Here is a 17,497-nt window from a genome sequence, read left to right on the forward strand (position 1 = left end):
GAAGTCTCATTCCTGACTGATTACACTGTTGCTAGGATGCTCCTCCCAGTCCAATCCTTCTGCTCTATTTCTCTCTGTGTGTGTGTGTGTGTGTGTGTGTGTGTGTGTGTGTGTGTGTGTGTGCGCGCACCTGGCAACGACATCAAAAGCAGATCCTCCACTTCAAAACACACAGCTTCCATGTCTTTGCGGCTTAAGAACCGAGCTTTGAGAGGTAGATAGACTGACGCTAGAGAATCAGATCACAGTGATCTGTAGTGATGACATATGAGGTCGACACCTAGTCCCCAGGCGGCACCTGGCATCCTGTTCAGGAGGAATAAACAGAACAGAGCTGTTTATATCTATCATGCCACACAGTGAGCCAGCCACCAATAGAACAAGAGAGACTGTAGCATCACAGTGAGCCAGCAGAGCTAATAGAACAAGAGAGACTGTAGCATCACAGTGAGCCAGCAGAGCTAATAGAACAAGAGAGACTGTAGCATCACAGTGAGCCAGCAGAGCTAATAGAACAAGAGAGACTGTAGCATCACAGTGAACCAGCAGAGCTAATAGAACAAGAGAGACTGTAGCATCACAGTGAGCCAGCAGAGCTAATAGAACAAGAGAGACTGTAGCATCACAGTGAGCCAGCAGAGCTAATAGAACAAGAGATACTGTAGCATCATAGTGAGCCAGCAGGGCTAATAGAACAAGAGAGACTGTAGCATCACACAGTGAGCCATCAGGGCTAATAGAACAAGAGAGACTGTAGCATCACAGTGAGCCAGCAGAGCTAATAGAACAAGATAGACTGTAGCATCACAGTGAGCCAGCAGAGCTAATAGAACAAGAGAGACTGTAGCATTACAGTGAGCCAGCATGGCTAATAGAACAAGAGAGACTGTAGCATTACAGTGAGCCAGCAGGGCTAATAGAACAAGAGAGACTGTAGCATCACACAGTGAGCCAGCAGAGCTAATAGAACAAGAGAGACTGTAGCATCACACAGTGAGCCAGCAGGGCTAATAGAACAAGAGAGACTGTAGCATCACAGTGAGCCAGCAGAGCTAATAGAACAAGAGAGACTGTAGCATCACAGTGAGCCAGCAGAGCTAATAGAACAAGAGAGACTGTAGCATCACACAGTGAGCCAGCAGAGCTAATAGAACAAGAGAGACTGTAGCATCTTAAACTGAGATCACTCTGGTCTCTCTGGTCGTGTCTACACTTGACACTTACATGCGACTTCTCCTATCTGAATACGAAGATCACATTGAAAAGACTGGTCTCGACGCACAAAAGTCACTTTGTGGTGTGATTGTGTTCAGATCTGTCTGACAACTTCAGGGGGGGTGGTCTGGGATGCATTGTGTGAGGATCTGTCTGACCACTTCAGGGGGGGTGGTCTGGGATGCATTGTGTGAGGATCTGTCTGACCACTTCAGGGGGGGTGGTCTGGGATGCATTGTGTGAGGATCTGTCTGACCACTTCAGGGGGGGTGGTCTGGGATGCATTGTGTGAGGATCTGTCTGACCACTTCAGGGGGGGTGGTCTGGGATGCATTGTGTGAGGATCTGTCTGACCACTTCAGGGGGGGTGGTCTGGGATGCATTGTGTGAGGATCTGTCTGACCACTTCAGGGGGGGTGGTCTGGGATGCATTGTGTGAGGATCTGTCTGACCACTTCAGGGGGGGTGGTCTGGGATGCATTGTGTGAGGATCTGTCTGACCACTTCAGGGGGGGTGGTCTGGGATGCATTGTGTGAGGATCTGTCTGACCACTTCAGGGGGGGTGGTCTGGGATGCATTGTGTGAGGATCTGTCTGACCACTTCAGGGGGGGTGGTCTGGGATGCATTGTGTGAGGATCTGTCTGACCACTTCAGGGGGGGTGGTCTGGGATGCATTGTGTGAGGATCTGTCTGACCACTTCAGGGGGGGTGGTCTGGGATGCATTGTGTGAGGATCTGTCTGACCACTTCAGGGGGGGTGGTCTGGGATGCATTGTGTGAGGATCTGTCTGACCACTTCAGGGGGGGGTGGTCTGGGATGCATTGTGTGAGGATCTGTCTGACCACTTCAGGGGGGGTGGTCTGGGATGCATTGTGTGAGGATCTGTCTGACCACTTCAGGGGGGGTGGTCTGGGATGCATTGTGTGAGGATCTGTCTGACCACTTCAGGGGGGGTGGTCTGGGATGCATTGTGTGAGGATCTGTCTGACCACTTCAGGGGGGGTGGTCTGGGATGCATTGTGTGAGGATCTGTCTGACCACTTCAGGGGGGGTGGTCTGGGATGCATTGTGTGAGGATCTGTCTGACCACTTCAGGGGGGGTGGTCTGGGATGCATTGTGTGAGGATCTGTCTGACCACTTCAGGGGGGGTGGTCTGGGATGCATTGTGTGAGGATCTGTCTGACCACTTCAGGGGGGGTGGTCTGGGATGCATTGTGTGAGCATTTCTCCTCAGTCTGGACGCCATCTGTTTACCGAAAGTGCATAAAGTGTGTGACATCATCAGCACTCGTCCCACAAGTCTCCAGAAAACGTGTGTTTTGGGGCCGAGAGGCACCGTTTCATTATAACGTTGGGAGGTGTGTTGTGTTCCTGGTGTGTGAGGAACATGTTTACTGGCCTCATAAATGCAAGACAGATAGCTAATATTTATATCATGTGTTGTCAGACAGAGGAGGACTTCAGCCTGTAGTCTGTAGCTCCATTAAACACACTCAAACACTCTCTCACACTGTCCCACACATTCACATAGATGAACAGGAATTCACACACACTGATTGGACACTCCGGTCCGCGAGCAGAAGGCTTTTCACTTATTCTGTGATGAGTGTTTTTACTGCGGGGTTTGTCATTTTATGAGGTCCTCGCTGAAGGAGTGTTGAGAGACAGCGAGACAGAAAATACGTATCGTTGAGGAGTTAGGCTAGCTGGGCTGAATCTGAATGTGATTCCCAGTATTTCAGGTCATTGCCTGTTCTATCTAGCTAAGCCCCCTTTCATCCAGAAATGATATGGTTGCTTTAAAAAGAGATTAAACGTCATAATTCAATGTTTGTGTTTTTAGTCTGCTCAGAAAAAAATCCCTACGTGATGTCTGTGTTGCATGTTGGTTTTCACTCCTGCTGGATTAATCAAAACATAAACTAAAATCCCCAACCAGTCATTATGCACTTGTCTGTATGTAGACTGTCATGGCTCTGGTACAACCAGCCTGTATGTACACTGTCATGGCTCTGGTACAACCAGCCTGTATGTAGACTGTCATGGCTCTGGTACAACCAGCCTGTATGTACACTGTCATGGCTCTGGTACAGCCAGTCTGTATGTAGACTGTCATGGCTCTGGTACAACCAGCCTGTATGTACACTGTCATGGCTCTGGTACAGCCAGTCATTATTCACTTGTCTGTATGTAGACTGTCATGGCTCTGGTACAGCCAGTCTGTATGTAGACTATCATGGCTCTGGTACAACCAGCCTGTATGTAGACTGTCATGGCTCTGGTACAGCCAGTCTGTATGTAGACTGTCATGGCTCTAGTACAGCCAGTCTGTATGTAGACTGTCATGGCTCTGGTACAACCAGCCTGTATGTAGACTGTCATGGCTCTGGTACAGCCAGCCTGTATGTAGACTGTCATGGCTCTGGTACAGCCAGTCTGTATGTAGACTGTCATGGCTCTGGTACAGCCAGTCTGTATGTAGACTGTCATGGCTCTGGTACAGCCAGCCTGTATGTAGACTGTCATGGCTCTGGTACAGCCAGCCTGTATGTAGACTGTCATGGCTCTGGTACAGCCAGTCTGTATGTAGACTATCATGGCTCTGGTACAACCAGCCTGTATGTAGACTGTCATGGCTCTGGTACAGCCAGTCTGTATGTAGACTGTCATGGCTCTAGTACAGCCAGTCTGTATGTAGACTGTCATGGCTCTGGTACAACCAGCCTGTATGTAGACTGTCATGGCTCTGGTACAGCCAGCCTGTATGTAGACTGTCATGGCTCTGGTACAGCCAGTCTGTATGTAGACTGTCATGGCTCTGGTACAGCCAGTCTGTATGTAGACTGTCATGGCTCTGGTACAGCCAGCCTGTATGTAGACTGTCATGGCTCTGGTACAGCCAGCCTGTATGTAGACTGTCATGGCTCTGGTACATCCAGCCTGTATGTAGACTGTCATGGCTGTGGTACAGCCAGTCATTATTCACTTGCCTGTATGTAGACTGTCATGGCTCTGGTACAGCCAGTCTGTATGTAGACTGTCATGGCTCTGGTACAGCCAGCCTGTATGTAGACTGTCATGGCTCTGGTACAGCCAGTCTGTATGTAGACTACCATGGCTCTGGTACAACCAGTCTGTATGTAGACTGTCATGGCTCTGGTACAGCCAGCCTGTATGTAGACTTTCATGGCTCTGGTACAGCCAGTCTGTATGTAGACTACCATGGCTCTGGTACAACCAGCCTGTATGTAGACTGTCATGGCTCTGGTACAGCCAGCCTGTATGTAGACTGTCATGGCTCTGGTACAACCAGTCTGTATGTAGACTATCATGGCTCTGGTACAACCAGCATGTATGTAGACTGTCATGGCTCTGGTACAACCAGCCTGTATGTAGACTATCATGGCTCTGGTACAACCAGTCTGTATGTAGACTGTCATGGCTCTGGTACAGCCAGTCTGTATGTAGACTACCATGGCTCTGGTACAGCCAGCCTGTATGTAGACTGTCATGGCTCTGGTACAACCAGTCTGTATGTAGACTGTCATGGCTCTGGTACAGTCAGTCTGTATGTAGACTGTCATGGCTCTGGTACAGCCAGTCTGTATGTAGACTATCATGGCTCTGGTACAACCAGCCTGTATGTAGACTGTCATGGCTCTGGTACAGCCAGTCTGTATGTAGACTATCATGGCTCTGGTACAGCCAGTCAACAACAACCTCCTCAGCTGTTTTGGAGTTGTCTAAAGCTGCTGGTTAGTTACTATAATCACAGTAAGATTAGACCTAGCTACTCCTTAGTGACAACCCTGCATGGGCCAAGCAATCACACACACACCAATGTTCCACAGCGTCATCCAGATAACTATACAGGAAAATTGTTACTCAGTTTACATGGAAACTAGACTAGCCAGAAAAACCTGTACGGTTCACGAGGAGCATTCCCAAAAACATCTCCTGTTATGTTGAGGAGTCTTGCTACTTGCCAAGGGTTCTGTGTTAACTCTCTAGAGTTAACACACACACACACACACACACACACACACACACACACACACACACACACACACACACACACACACACACACACACACACACACACACACACACACAGTGGAGCAGAGACCAGGCATGTGTGTGTACTAGTAGTGTGTGTGATTCAGCAGAGACTAGGTTTGTGTGTGTGTGTGTGTGTGTGTACAACACATCCCCTCATATCTCACTCAAAACAAATAACAGCAGTATCCATATAAAGACTACCTTCAGGTTAATCTCTTGTGGATTGACGATGTAATCTGACCAAATTACACAAAATGTTAATTCTGGGTTACCTTCAGGTCAACTCATTCAGTCACAGTTTGGGCTAAATATTAATCAATATTACTGGGAAAGGGGACACCTAGTAACCCAAAGGTTGCTGGATCCAATCCCTGAGCTGACAAGGTAAAAATCTGTCCTTGCCCCTGAGCAAGGCAGTTAACCCACTGTTCCCCTGAACAAGGCAGTTAACCCACTGTTCCCCTGAACAAGGCAGTTAACCCACTGTTCCCCTGAACAAGGCAGTTAACCCACTGTTCCCCTGAACAAGGCAGTTAACCCACTGTTCCCCTGAACCAGGCAGTTAACCCACTGTTCCCCTGAACGAGGCAGTTAACCCACTGTTCCCCTCAACAAGGCAGTTAACCCACTGTTCCCCTCAACAAGGCAGTTAACCCACTGTTCCCCTGAACAAGGCAGTTAACTGTGCCCACCCACTGTTCCCCGGGCGCTGAAGACGTGGATGTGGATTAAGGCAGCCCCCCACACCTCTCTGATTCAGAGGTTGGGTTAAATGAGGAAGACTCATTTCAGTTGAAGCCATTCAGTTGACTAGGTCTCCCCCTTTGCCATTAGAAATATCTGAATATCTGCTGCTGATGAGAGGTTAGGAGCTGGGCCTCTCTGAGCTAGATCTGTCTGAGATGACTTCTACAAACTGTCTGTGTGTAAGGTACCTGAGCTGGGCCTCTCTGAGCTAGATCTGTCTGAGATGACTTCTACAAACTGTCTGTGTGTAGGTACCTGAGCTGGGCCTCTCTGAGCTAGATCTGTCTGAGATGACTTCTACAAACTGTCTGTGTGTAAGGTACCTGAGCTGGGCCTCTCTGAGCTAGATCTGTCTGAGATGACTTCTACAAACTGTCTGTGTGTAGGTACCTGAGCTGGGCCTCTCTGAGCTAGATCTGTCTGAGATGACTTCTACAAACTGTCTGTGTGTAGGTACCTGAGCTGGGCCTCTCTGAGCTAGATCTGTCTGAGATGACTTCTACAAACTGTCTGTGTGTAGGTACCTGAGCAGGGCCATAGGGCAGGCTGAGCATCTACCACCTCACTATCAGATTAGGTGTTGGGGTCATTTCTGCTTAACTAACCTAAAATGGAGGTAGATCTGTGTCACAGCCTCACAGTGCCTTTATAGAGAAGCAGAGACAGAGTGAAAGACACCATGAAAAGGGCTTCAATAATAGGATGTTCACTCCTCTGGTCTAAACCTTTCTGCTTGAGGTCCAAATGGCACTCAATTCCCCTATATAGTGCACTACTTTTGAACAGGGTCCATAGGGCTCTGTTTAAAAGTAGTACACTATATAGGGAACAGGGTACCGTTTGGGACTCTCAACCAGTCTCTCAGTGGACCTGTAAGTAGGTCAGGGCAGAATAACAAACTGGGCGCTGGGGGAACATAAAAATAGATTCCTGAACCTCTTACCCCCTACAGCTGGCTAGGAACAGGGTTGGAGTTCAAACCTAGAGGAGGCTATCTCTCCAGGAACAGGGTTGGAGTTAAAACCTACAGAAGACTATCTCTCCAGGAACAGGGTTGGAGTTAAAACCTACAGAAGGCTATCTCTCCAGGAACAGGGTTGGAGTTAACCTACAGAAGGCTATCTCTCCAGGAACAGGGTTGGAGTTAAAACCTAGAGGAGGCTATCTCTCCAGGAACAGGGTTGGAGTTAACCTACAGAAGGCTGGGAACAGGGTTGGAGTTAAAATCTACAGGAGGGTATCTCTCCAGGAACAGGGTTGGAGTTAAAACCTACAGGAGGCTATCTCTCCAGGAACAGGGTTGGAGTTAAAACCTACAGGAAGGTATCTCTCCAGGAACAGGGTTGGAGTTAAAACCTACAGAAGGCTATCTCTCCAGGAACAGGGTTGGAGTTAACCTACAGAAGGCTATCTCTCCAGGAACAGGGTTGGAGTTAAAACCTAGAGGAGGCTATCTCTCCAGGAACAGGGTTGGAGTTAACCTACAGAAGGCTGGGAACAGGGTTGGAGTTAAAATCTACAGGAGGGTATCTCTCCAGGAACAGGGTTGGAGTTAAAACCTACAGGAGGCTATCTCTCCAGGAACAGGGTTGGAGTTAAAACCTACAGGAAGGTATCTCTCCAGGAACAGGGTTGGAGTTAAAACCTACAGGAAGGTATCTCTCCAGGAACAGGGTTGGAGTTAAAACCTACAGAAGACTATCTCTCTAGGAACAGGGTTGAAGGTAAAACCTACAGGTCCACTACAGCCTCTCCCCCTCCTCCTCAGCCTCTCCCTCTCAGCCTCTCCCCCTCCTTCTCAGTCTCTCCCCCTCCTCCTCAGTCTCTCCCCCTCCTCCTCAGTCTCTCCCCCTCCTCCTCAGTCTCTCCCCCTCCTCCTCAGTCTCTCCCCCTCCTCCTCAGCCTCTCCCCCTCCTCCTCAGCCTCTCCCCATCCTCCTCCTCCTCTCAGCCTCTCCCCCTCCTCCTCCTCTCAGCCTCTCCCCCTCCTCCTCCTCCTCTCAGCCTCTCCCCCTCCTCCTCCTCTCAGTCTCTCCCCCTCCTCCTCCTCTCAGCCTCTCCCCCTCCTCCTCCTCTCAGCCTCTCCCCCTCCTCCTCCTCTCAGCCTCTCCCCCTCCTCCTCTCCTCCTCTCAGCCTCTCCCCCTCCTCCTCAGTCTCTCCTCCCCCTCCTCTCAGCCTCTCCCCCTCCTCCTCTCAGTGACTTACTACCAGAGATCAAACCACCAGTATCTCTACCACATGCCGCTACTTGGATGGGTTAAAAAGGAGAAAAGGAGAGAGAACCAGACTGAGGAGTGTTCAGGTCCCTGCCAATCAAAACCATCTGGATTCCATTGCAGCCAAGGACAGCGTAGTTCAGTGTGTGTATGTTGGAGCCCTGCTGAGTGAAACAGGTCAATATTGTAGATGTGGAAATGACAGAGAACCATACGAGGGGCCAGGCCTCTAACTGTTCTGACACCATTGGGGTGTTAACTGCAGGCTAGGGTGGTCTCCTTGTCTAGCTACCTCATCATTGTGTTATGGTTTCAGAACATCAGTCTGGACAGGGCAAAGCAGAACATCAAACTACATGTTTATCCAGGTGGACAGTGCTGATTGTGATTTCTGAGTGTGACTATGAAGTCCTCTCACATTGTACAGTACAGTAACAGTACTATTAGCCTAGCTGTAAACTACACCACGTACAGTACAGAACAGTACTATTAGCCTAGCTGTAAACTACACCACGTACAGTACAGTAACATCACTATTAGCCTAGCTGTAAACTACACCACGTACAGTAACAGTACTATTAGCCTAGCTGTAAACTACACCACGTACAGTACAGTAACAGCACTATTAGCCTAGCTGTAAACTACACCACATACAGTACAGTAACAGTACTATTAGCCTAGCTGTAAACTACACCACGTACAGTAACAGTACTATTAGCCTAGCTGTAAATTACACCACGTACAGTACAGTAACAGTACTATTAGCCTAGCTGTAAACTACACCACGTACAGTACAGTAACAGTACTATTAGCCTAGCTGTAAACTACACCATGTACACTACAGTAACAGTACTATTAGCCTAGCTGTAAACTACACCACGTACAGTAACAGTACTATTAGCCTAGCTGTAAACTACACCACGTACAGTATAGTAACAGCACTATTAGCCTAGCTGTAAACTACACCACGTACAGTAACAGTACTATTAGCCTAGCTGTAAACTACACCACGTACAGTACAGTAACAGCACTATTAGCCTAGCTGTAAACTACACCACGTACAGTAACAGTACTATTCGCCTAGCTGTAAACTACACCACGTACAGTAACAGTACTATTAGCCTAGCTGTAAACTACACCACGTACAGTACAGTAACAGTACTATTAGCCTAGCTGTAAACTACACCACGTACAGTACAGTAACAGTACTATTAGCCTAGCTGTAAACTACACCACGTACAGTACAGTAACAGTACTATTAGCCTAGCTGTAAACTACACCATGTACAGTACAGTAACAGTACTATTAGCCTAGCTGTAAACTACACCACGTACACTACAGTAACAGTACTATTAGCCTAGCTGTAAACTACACCACGTACAGTAACAGTACTATTAGCCTAGCTGTAAACTACACCACGTACAGTACAGTAACAGCACTATTAGCCTAGATGTAAACTACACCACATACAGTAACAGTACTATTAGCCTAGCTGTAAACTCCACCACGTACAGTAACAGTACTATTAGCCTAGCTGTAAACTACACCACGTACAGTAACAGCACTATTAGCCTAGCTGTAAACTACACCACGTACAGTAACAGTACTATTAGCCTAGCTGTAAACTCCACCACGTACAGTACAGTAACAGTACTATTAGCCTAGCTGTAAACTACACCACGTACAGTAACAGTACTATTAGCCTAGCTGTAAACTACACCACGTACAGTACAGTAACAGCACTATTAGCCTAGCTGTAAACTACACCACGTACAGTAACAGTACTATTAGCCTAGCTGTAAACTACACCACGTACAGTACAGTAACAGTACTATTAGCCTAGCTGTAAACTACACCACGTACAGTAACAGTACTATTAGCCTAGCTGTAAACTACACCACGTACAGTACAGTAACAGCACTATTAGCCTAGCTGTAAACTACACCACGTACAGTAACAGTACTATTAGCCTAGCTGTAAACTACACCACGTACAGTACAGTAACAGTACTATAAGCCTAGCTGTACACTACACTACGTACAGTACAGTAACAGCACTATTAACCTAGCTGTAAACTACACAACGTACAGTACAGAACAGCACTATTAACCTAGCTGTAAACTACACCACGTACAGTAACAGTACTTTTGTAAACTACACCACGTACAGCAAAGTATAGTAACAGTACTGCTGTAAACTACACCACGTACAGTACAGTAACAGTACTGCTGTAAACTACACCAGGTACAGTAACAATACTTCTGTAAACTACACCACATACAGTACAGTAACAGTGTTGCTGTAAACTACACTAGCAACACAACTGACAGGTTAAGTACCAGAGGATGAATGGCTTCATTATGTCAATACTGACAATAGTCGCAGAGAGAGAGAGAGAGAGAGAGAGAGAGAGGCTGCGAGAGAGGCTGTGTGAGAGAGAGAGAGAGAGAGAGAGGCTGCGAGAGAGAGAGAGGCTGAGAGAGAGAGAGAGGCTGAGAGAGAGAGGCTGAGAGAGAGAGAGGCAGAGAGAGAGAGAGAGGCTGAGAGAGAGGCTGAGAGAGAGAGAGAGAGAGAGAGAGAGAGTTGATAACGGTTTAAAGTGATTGAGGAGGAGGAAGACGAGACAGGAGAGAGAGAGAGAACGCGACTGACCCAAACTTAAGGAAAGCTTTGACTATGTACAGACTCAGTGAGCATAGCCTTGCTATTGAGAAAGGCCGCCATAGGCAGACATGGCTCTCAAGAGAAGACAGGCTATGTGCCCACTGCCCACAAAATGAGGTGGAAACTGAGCTGAACTTCCTAACCTCCTGCCAAATGTATGACCATATTAGAGACACATATTTCCCTCAGATTACACAGACCCACAAAGAATTACAAAACAAATCCAATTTTGATAAACTCCCATATCTACAGGGTGAAATACCACAGTGTGCATCACAGCAGCAAGTTTTGTGACTTTGTGATTTGAGAGAGAGAAAGAGAGAGAGAGCAAGAGAGAGAGAGAGCAAGAGAGAGAGAGATGAGAGAGAGAGATGAGAGCGAGAGAGAGAGAAAGAGAAAGAGAGAAAGAGAAGAGAGAAAGAAAGAGAGAAAGAAAGAGAGAAAGAAAGAAAGAGAGAAAGAGAGAGATGAGAGCGAGAGAAAAAGCGAGAGAGAGCGAGAGAAAGAGAGAAGGAGAGAGACAGAGAGAGATCAGAGAGAGATGAGAGCGAGAGAAAGAGCGAGAGAGAGAGAGAGATGAAAGCGATAGTGTCGGAAGTCAGTCCGATTAAAAATCAGGAGGTGGGAGGTTACAGAGTTACATAATTCTGTGTAATGAATTACATAAAACAGCGGTTATGAAAACAATTCTGAAATGCTACGCTGAACAGAGAGCAGTACACAGACAGAGAATGGATCCAGCCGATCACATAATACAACACTAGCTACTATGCTGCACACAGCCATAAACAACTCACATCACTTCATTGTCAGACTAGTGCTGCTGTATTGCCTAGCAGGTCTATCTGGGGGGGGGGGGGGGGGGGGGGGGAGTTGTATTCCAGGTCTGGGTATCTTGTTCAAATAAGGAGGGGTGCATTACCAGTCAGAAAGTGTTCCTCCATTTTGTAGTGGTCGTGTAGCTCATTAAAGTGAGTGTAACCCAACACAGCTACCTGGCCCGGTGCATTTAATGACATGGAAGGACTGCATCTCTGGACTGCAACCAGGTGAATGTGTTTGAGGAGGGGGGAGAGGGAGAAAAGAGGGGGAGGGGACATCTGATCAACCCCCCCAACGATGAGAGGTGCCTGAGGTTTTGCTTGTGGGGTATCCTGGGTGTGTGTGTGGGCATGTTTTCCATCAGGCTGATTCCCTTGCTAGCTCCAGTTACACCACAAGACCCCAAACTCAAGTTGCACTCTCTAAGTGACATAAAGACAGCCTAGACCTGCTGACACCCATGATGGAAGACCAACAGGACACTCTCTAAGTGACATAAAGACAGCCTAGACCTGCTGACACCCATGATGGAAGACCAACAGGACACTCTCTAAGTGACATAAAGACAGCCTAGACCTGCTGACACCCATGATGGAAGACCAACAGGACACTCTCTAAGTGACATGAAGACAGCCTAGACCTGCTGACACCCATGATGGAAGGTAGAGAGGGGCTGGGGTGGAGGTAGAGAGGGGCTGGGATGGAGGTAGAGAGGGGCTGGGGTGGAGGTAGAGAGGGGCTGGGGTGGAGGTAGAGAGGGGCTGGGGTGGAGGTAGAGAGGGGCTGGGGTGGAGGAGGTGGAGGGCTGGTAGATCTCTCAGGTGTCCCACTGACTGACATTGTTAGTCATGATGAGATGAGGTAGATAAAGACAGCGAGAGACGAGAGGAGGAGAGATACTATTCGTTCACTTATTCAGTGTCTCTGCTGTCCCCAATGTCCCTCTTCATCAATACTGCAGAAATAACCCTGAACACACACACACACACACACACACACACACACACACACACACACGTTATTGGGGGGAACAGAAATGGTTACGTATAGGGTTTTATTTTTGACGATATATCTTATCGTTTTGACAATATCGCATTATATTATTTTTGCGCTAGTTGCCTGTACCTGCACCAAAACTCCAAGATGTTTCCTTCATCGCTTGTTCTCTATCTTCTTTTTAAAAAAATTGTGAGTAAACACATTTCCATGTTCTTTGCTCCGTTCATCTTTCCCTCGATCCTGACTAGTCTCCCAGTCCCTGCCACTGAAAAACATCCCTACAGCATGATGCTGCCACCACCATGCTTCACCGTAGGGATGGTGCCAGGTTTCCTGCAGACATGACGCCTGGCATTCAGGTGAAAGAGTTCAGTCTTGGTTTCATCAGACCTGAGAGTCTTGGTTTCATCAGACCTGAGAGTCTTGGTTTCATCAGACCTGAGAGTCTTGGTTTCTTCAGACCTGAGAATCTTTTAGGTTCCTTTTTGCAAACTCCAGGCAGGCTGTCATGTGCCTTTCACTGAGGAGTGGCTTCTGTCTGGCCACTCTACCATAAATACCTGATTGGTGGAGTGCTGCAGAGATGGTTGTCCTTCTGGAAGGTTCTCCCATCTCCACAGAGGAACTCTGGAGCTCTGTCAAAGTGACCATCGGGTTCTTGGTCATCTCCCTGATCAAGGCCCTTCTCCCCCGATTGCTCCGTTTGGACGGGCGGCTCTAGGAAGAGTCTTGGTGGTTCCAAACTTCTTCCATTTAAGAATGATGGAGGAAAACGTGTAGGTCTTTCTGTTTTTGTATTTTTATTAAAATTGGAACATTTTCTCAAAACCTGTTTTTTCTTTGTTATTTTATTGTATGTCGATTGATGATATTTAAAAATAATAATAATCCATTTCAGAATAGAGCTGTAACGTAACATGTGGAAAAAGGTCAAGGGGTCAGAATACATTTCGAATGCTCTGTATAGTGAGCAATATGTTTGGAACATGGAATCCCAATAAAATCTCAGTATTGCATCACCATGTAGTACAGTCTAGACACTGTTAGAGGATGTTTTAAAACCAACAACTTAAACTTAGGTAAAACTTAAATCCATTTTGACTCATTTCTATCAGCATGTTAAATGTGCAAGCAGGGGGAAAAACCCTCTAGACCACCTTCACACCACACACAGAGACACGTACAAAGCTCTCCCTCGCCCTCCATTTGGAGAATCTGACCATAATTCTATCCTCCAGATTCCTGCTTACGAGCAAAAACTAAAGCAGGAAGTACCAGTGACTCACTCAATACGGAAGTGGTCAGATGACGCAGATGCAAAGCTACAGGACTGTTTAGCTAGCACAGACTGGAATATGTTCCTGGATTCATCCGATGGCATTGAGGGGTGTACCAAGTCACCGGCTTCATCAATAAGTGCATTGATGGCGTCGTCCCCACAGTGACCGTACGTACATACCCCAACCAGAAGCCATGGATTACAGGCAACATCCGCACTGAGCTAAAGGGTAGAGTTGCTGCTTTCAAGGAGAGGGACACTAACCAGGACGCTTATAAGAAATCCCGCCATGCCCTCCGACGAACCATCAAACAGGCAAAGAGTCAATACAGGACTAAGATTGAATCCTACTACTCACCTTCCCTCCCTCTCTTTGTACCAGTACCCATCTCTTTCCCTGGGACAGCCTAAAAACACGCCACTTCCACACAGCTACCACCAAAAGTAAATTTTTTGTAGCAAGTTCAGAGAATTACGCAGACGGGTTAGAAGAATGAACGTAACAGGTTAGGAGAATTAGGTTAAGGTTACTAGGAAAGTCCCCTCTTTCCCTCTGTGGCCAGGCTTGTCTTCTTCTCCTCTCTCCTCCCCAGGCTTAAAGCTATTTCTCCTGGCTACTTTACATAGCACTACATGCCACCACAAGCACTTAACCACACTGTTTACACAGGTTACCAACACTGGTTATAGGGCAGGGTGTAAGGGCTTTTTACAATGACCCGAGGACAGACAACACTACAAGTGACACCAATAATATGGGTTTTAGCAATCTGAAAATCTGCAAAAACAAGCTATTAGATGTAACTCATGGCAGTTCCTCATCTGGGCCTGGGATGTTTCCCATGTCATCTAGGATGTTTCCCTAGTCATCTAGGATGTTTCCCATGTCATCTAGGATGTTTCCCATGTCATCTAGGATGTTTCCCATGTCATCTAGGATGTTTCCCATGTCATCTAGGATGTTTCCCTAGTCATCTAGGATGTTTCCCTATTCATCTAGGATGTTTCCCATGTCATCTAGGATGTTTCCCATGTCATCTAGGATGTTTCCCATGTCATCTAGGATGTTTCCCATGTCATCTAGGATGTTTCCCATGTCATCTAGGATGTTTCCCATGTCATCTAGGATGTTTCCCATGTCATCTAGGATGTTTCCCATGTCATCTAGGATGTTTCCCTAGTCATCTAGGGTGTTTCCCATGTCATCTAGGGTGTTTCCCATGTCATCTAGGATGTTTCCCTAGTCATCTAGGATGTTTCCCTAGTCATCTAGGATGTTTCCCATGTCATCTAGGATGTTTCCCATGTCATCTAGGATGTTTCCCATGTCATCTAGGATGTTTCCCATGTCATCTAGGATGTTTCCCTAGTCATCTAGGATGTTTCCCTATCTCTGTAGCATAGCCCAGCAGACAGGGTTTATTACTAGGGTAATGTTCTGAGTAGAGAACACACCAAACAGAAATGTATTGATGAAAGCTGAAGTAGACTGCGGTCCAACAGGCTGACTGAAGAATGTGATGAGCTGCTATGAGAAGGCTGTCTGGAAGTAGAGCCCTGCAGTGCCCTGCATAGTCAGCAGTGTGTGGTTACTGCTCGTTTCCTCTCTGCACGAATACACACCACACTCCCCTGCACACATGGTTATATCGCAGGCTAAATAAAAGACCAGCTAGTTGTGGTGTCACTTCCTGTATCTATCTCTCCTCTGGTTGGGAACATGGCCTGTCTCTCTCTGTCAGTCTCTCAATCTAATAATCTCTCTCTGTCGCTCTTTCTCTCTACTTGTCAATTCAATTCAAAGGGCGTTATTGACATGGGAAACATATGTTTGCATTGCCAAAGCAAGTGAAGTAGATAGTGAAATAAACAAGTGAAACCCATTAGTGAACATTACACTCACCAAAGTTAAACGAATATAGACATTTCAAATGTTATATTATGTACAATGTTGTAACAATGTGCAAATAGTTAAAGTACAAAAGGGAAAATAAATAAACAGACAAATATAGGTTGTATTTATAGGTTGTGTTTGTTCTTCACTGGTTTCCCTTTTCGCATGACAACGGGCCACAAATATTTTTTGCATGCTGCAGTATTTCGCCTAACAGATACGGGAGTTTATCAATGCTCGATTTGTTTTCAAATTCTTTGTGGATCTGTGTAATCTGAGGGAAATATGTGTCTCTAATGTGGTCATAAATTTGGCAGGAGGTTAGGAAGTGCAGCTCAGTTTCCACCTCATTTTGTGGGCAGTGAGCACATAGCCTGTCTTCTCTTGAGAGCCATGTCTGCCTACGGCGGCCTTTCTCAATAGCAAGGCTATGCTCACTGAGTCTGTACATAGTCAAAGCTTTCCTTAAGTTTGAGTCAGTCACAGAGGTCAGGTATTCTGCCACTGTGTTCTCTCTGTTTAGGGACAAATAGCATTCTAATCTGCTCTGTTTTTTTGTACATTTTTTCCAATGTGTCAAGTAATTATCTTTGTTTTCTCATGATTTGCTTGGGTCTAATTGTGTCGCTGTCCTGGGGGTGTCTGTGGGGTCTGTTTGTGAACAGAGCACCAGGACCAGCTTGCTTAGGGGACTCTTCTCCAGGTTCAACTCTCTATAGGTGATGGCTTTATGGAAGGTTTGGGAATCGCTTCCTTTTAGGTGGTTGTAGAATTTAACATCTCTTTTCTGGATGTTGATAACTAGCGGGTATCGTCCTAATTTCTCTCTGCATCGTTTGGGGTTTTGCGTTGGACACAAAGTATATTTTTGCAGAACTCTGCATGCAGAGTGTCAATTGGGTCTTTGTCCCATTTTGTGAATTCTTTGTTGGTGAGTGGACTGCAGACCTCACAACCATTTATTTTTTATTTGACCTTTATTAACCAGGCAAGTCAGTTAGGAACAAATTCTTATCTTCAATGACGGCCTAGGAACAGTGGGTTAACTGCCTGTTCAGGGGCAGAACGACAGATTTGTACCTTGTCAGTTCGGGGGTTTGAACTTGCAACCTTCATGAAGTGCAATGGGGTTCCATAACTGATTCATGTTTCTGCATGTTTGCTGTCGGTGAGACCACTTGTCTCACCTCGCTGGATATCAGGTCAACAAGGCGGTCATGTCTAGCATGTCTAGCAACGTACAAATCCTTACAGCAGCCATTCACAACATGGGCAATGGACTCCATCACATTAGAATACAGAATGGGTCATGGTCTGCAGGGTACCAGAGTGCTAGAGGATATTTTGTTGGTAGAACTTGCAGCCTCGCCTGAACAGTAAAGGTGAGAAGGTCCTCGCCAATGGCAGCTCTCGTTCTCTGCTAGCCTGCATCAGGAGACATCACGCTACAATGATGCTGCCCTCTGCAACACACAGGAGACATCACGCTACAATGATGCTGCCCTCGGTAACACACAGGAGACATCACGCTACATTGATGCTGCCCTCTGTAACACACAGGAGACATCACGCTACATTGATGCTGCCCTCTGTAACAC

General features: G+C 46.8%; 1 protein-coding gene across 14 annotated transcripts in view; it reads right to left on the bottom strand.

Moving 5' to 3' along the window:
* Window positions 1–17,497, bottom strand: part of LOC110499727 (putative homeodomain transcription factor 2) — a 100,799-nt gene that overhangs the window by 62,185 nt on the left and 21,117 nt on the right. For 2 of the 14 annotated variants that reach the window (XM_036956841.1, XM_036956844.1), the window contains exon 2: window positions 131–306. The exons of the other annotated variants lie outside the window; for them this stretch is intronic. The gene's annotated coding sequence lies outside the window, so the exon portion shown is untranslated. The remainder of the gene's footprint in view (window positions 1–130; window positions 307–17,497) is intronic. 14 annotated transcript variants of the gene reach the window in all.

Source organism: Oncorhynchus mykiss, chromosome 21 (assembly GCF_013265735.2).
Source record: "Oncorhynchus mykiss isolate Arlee chromosome 21, USDA_OmykA_1.1, whole genome shotgun sequence".
Classification (NCBI taxonomy): Eukaryota; Metazoa; Chordata; class Actinopteri; order Salmoniformes; family Salmonidae; genus Oncorhynchus; species Oncorhynchus mykiss.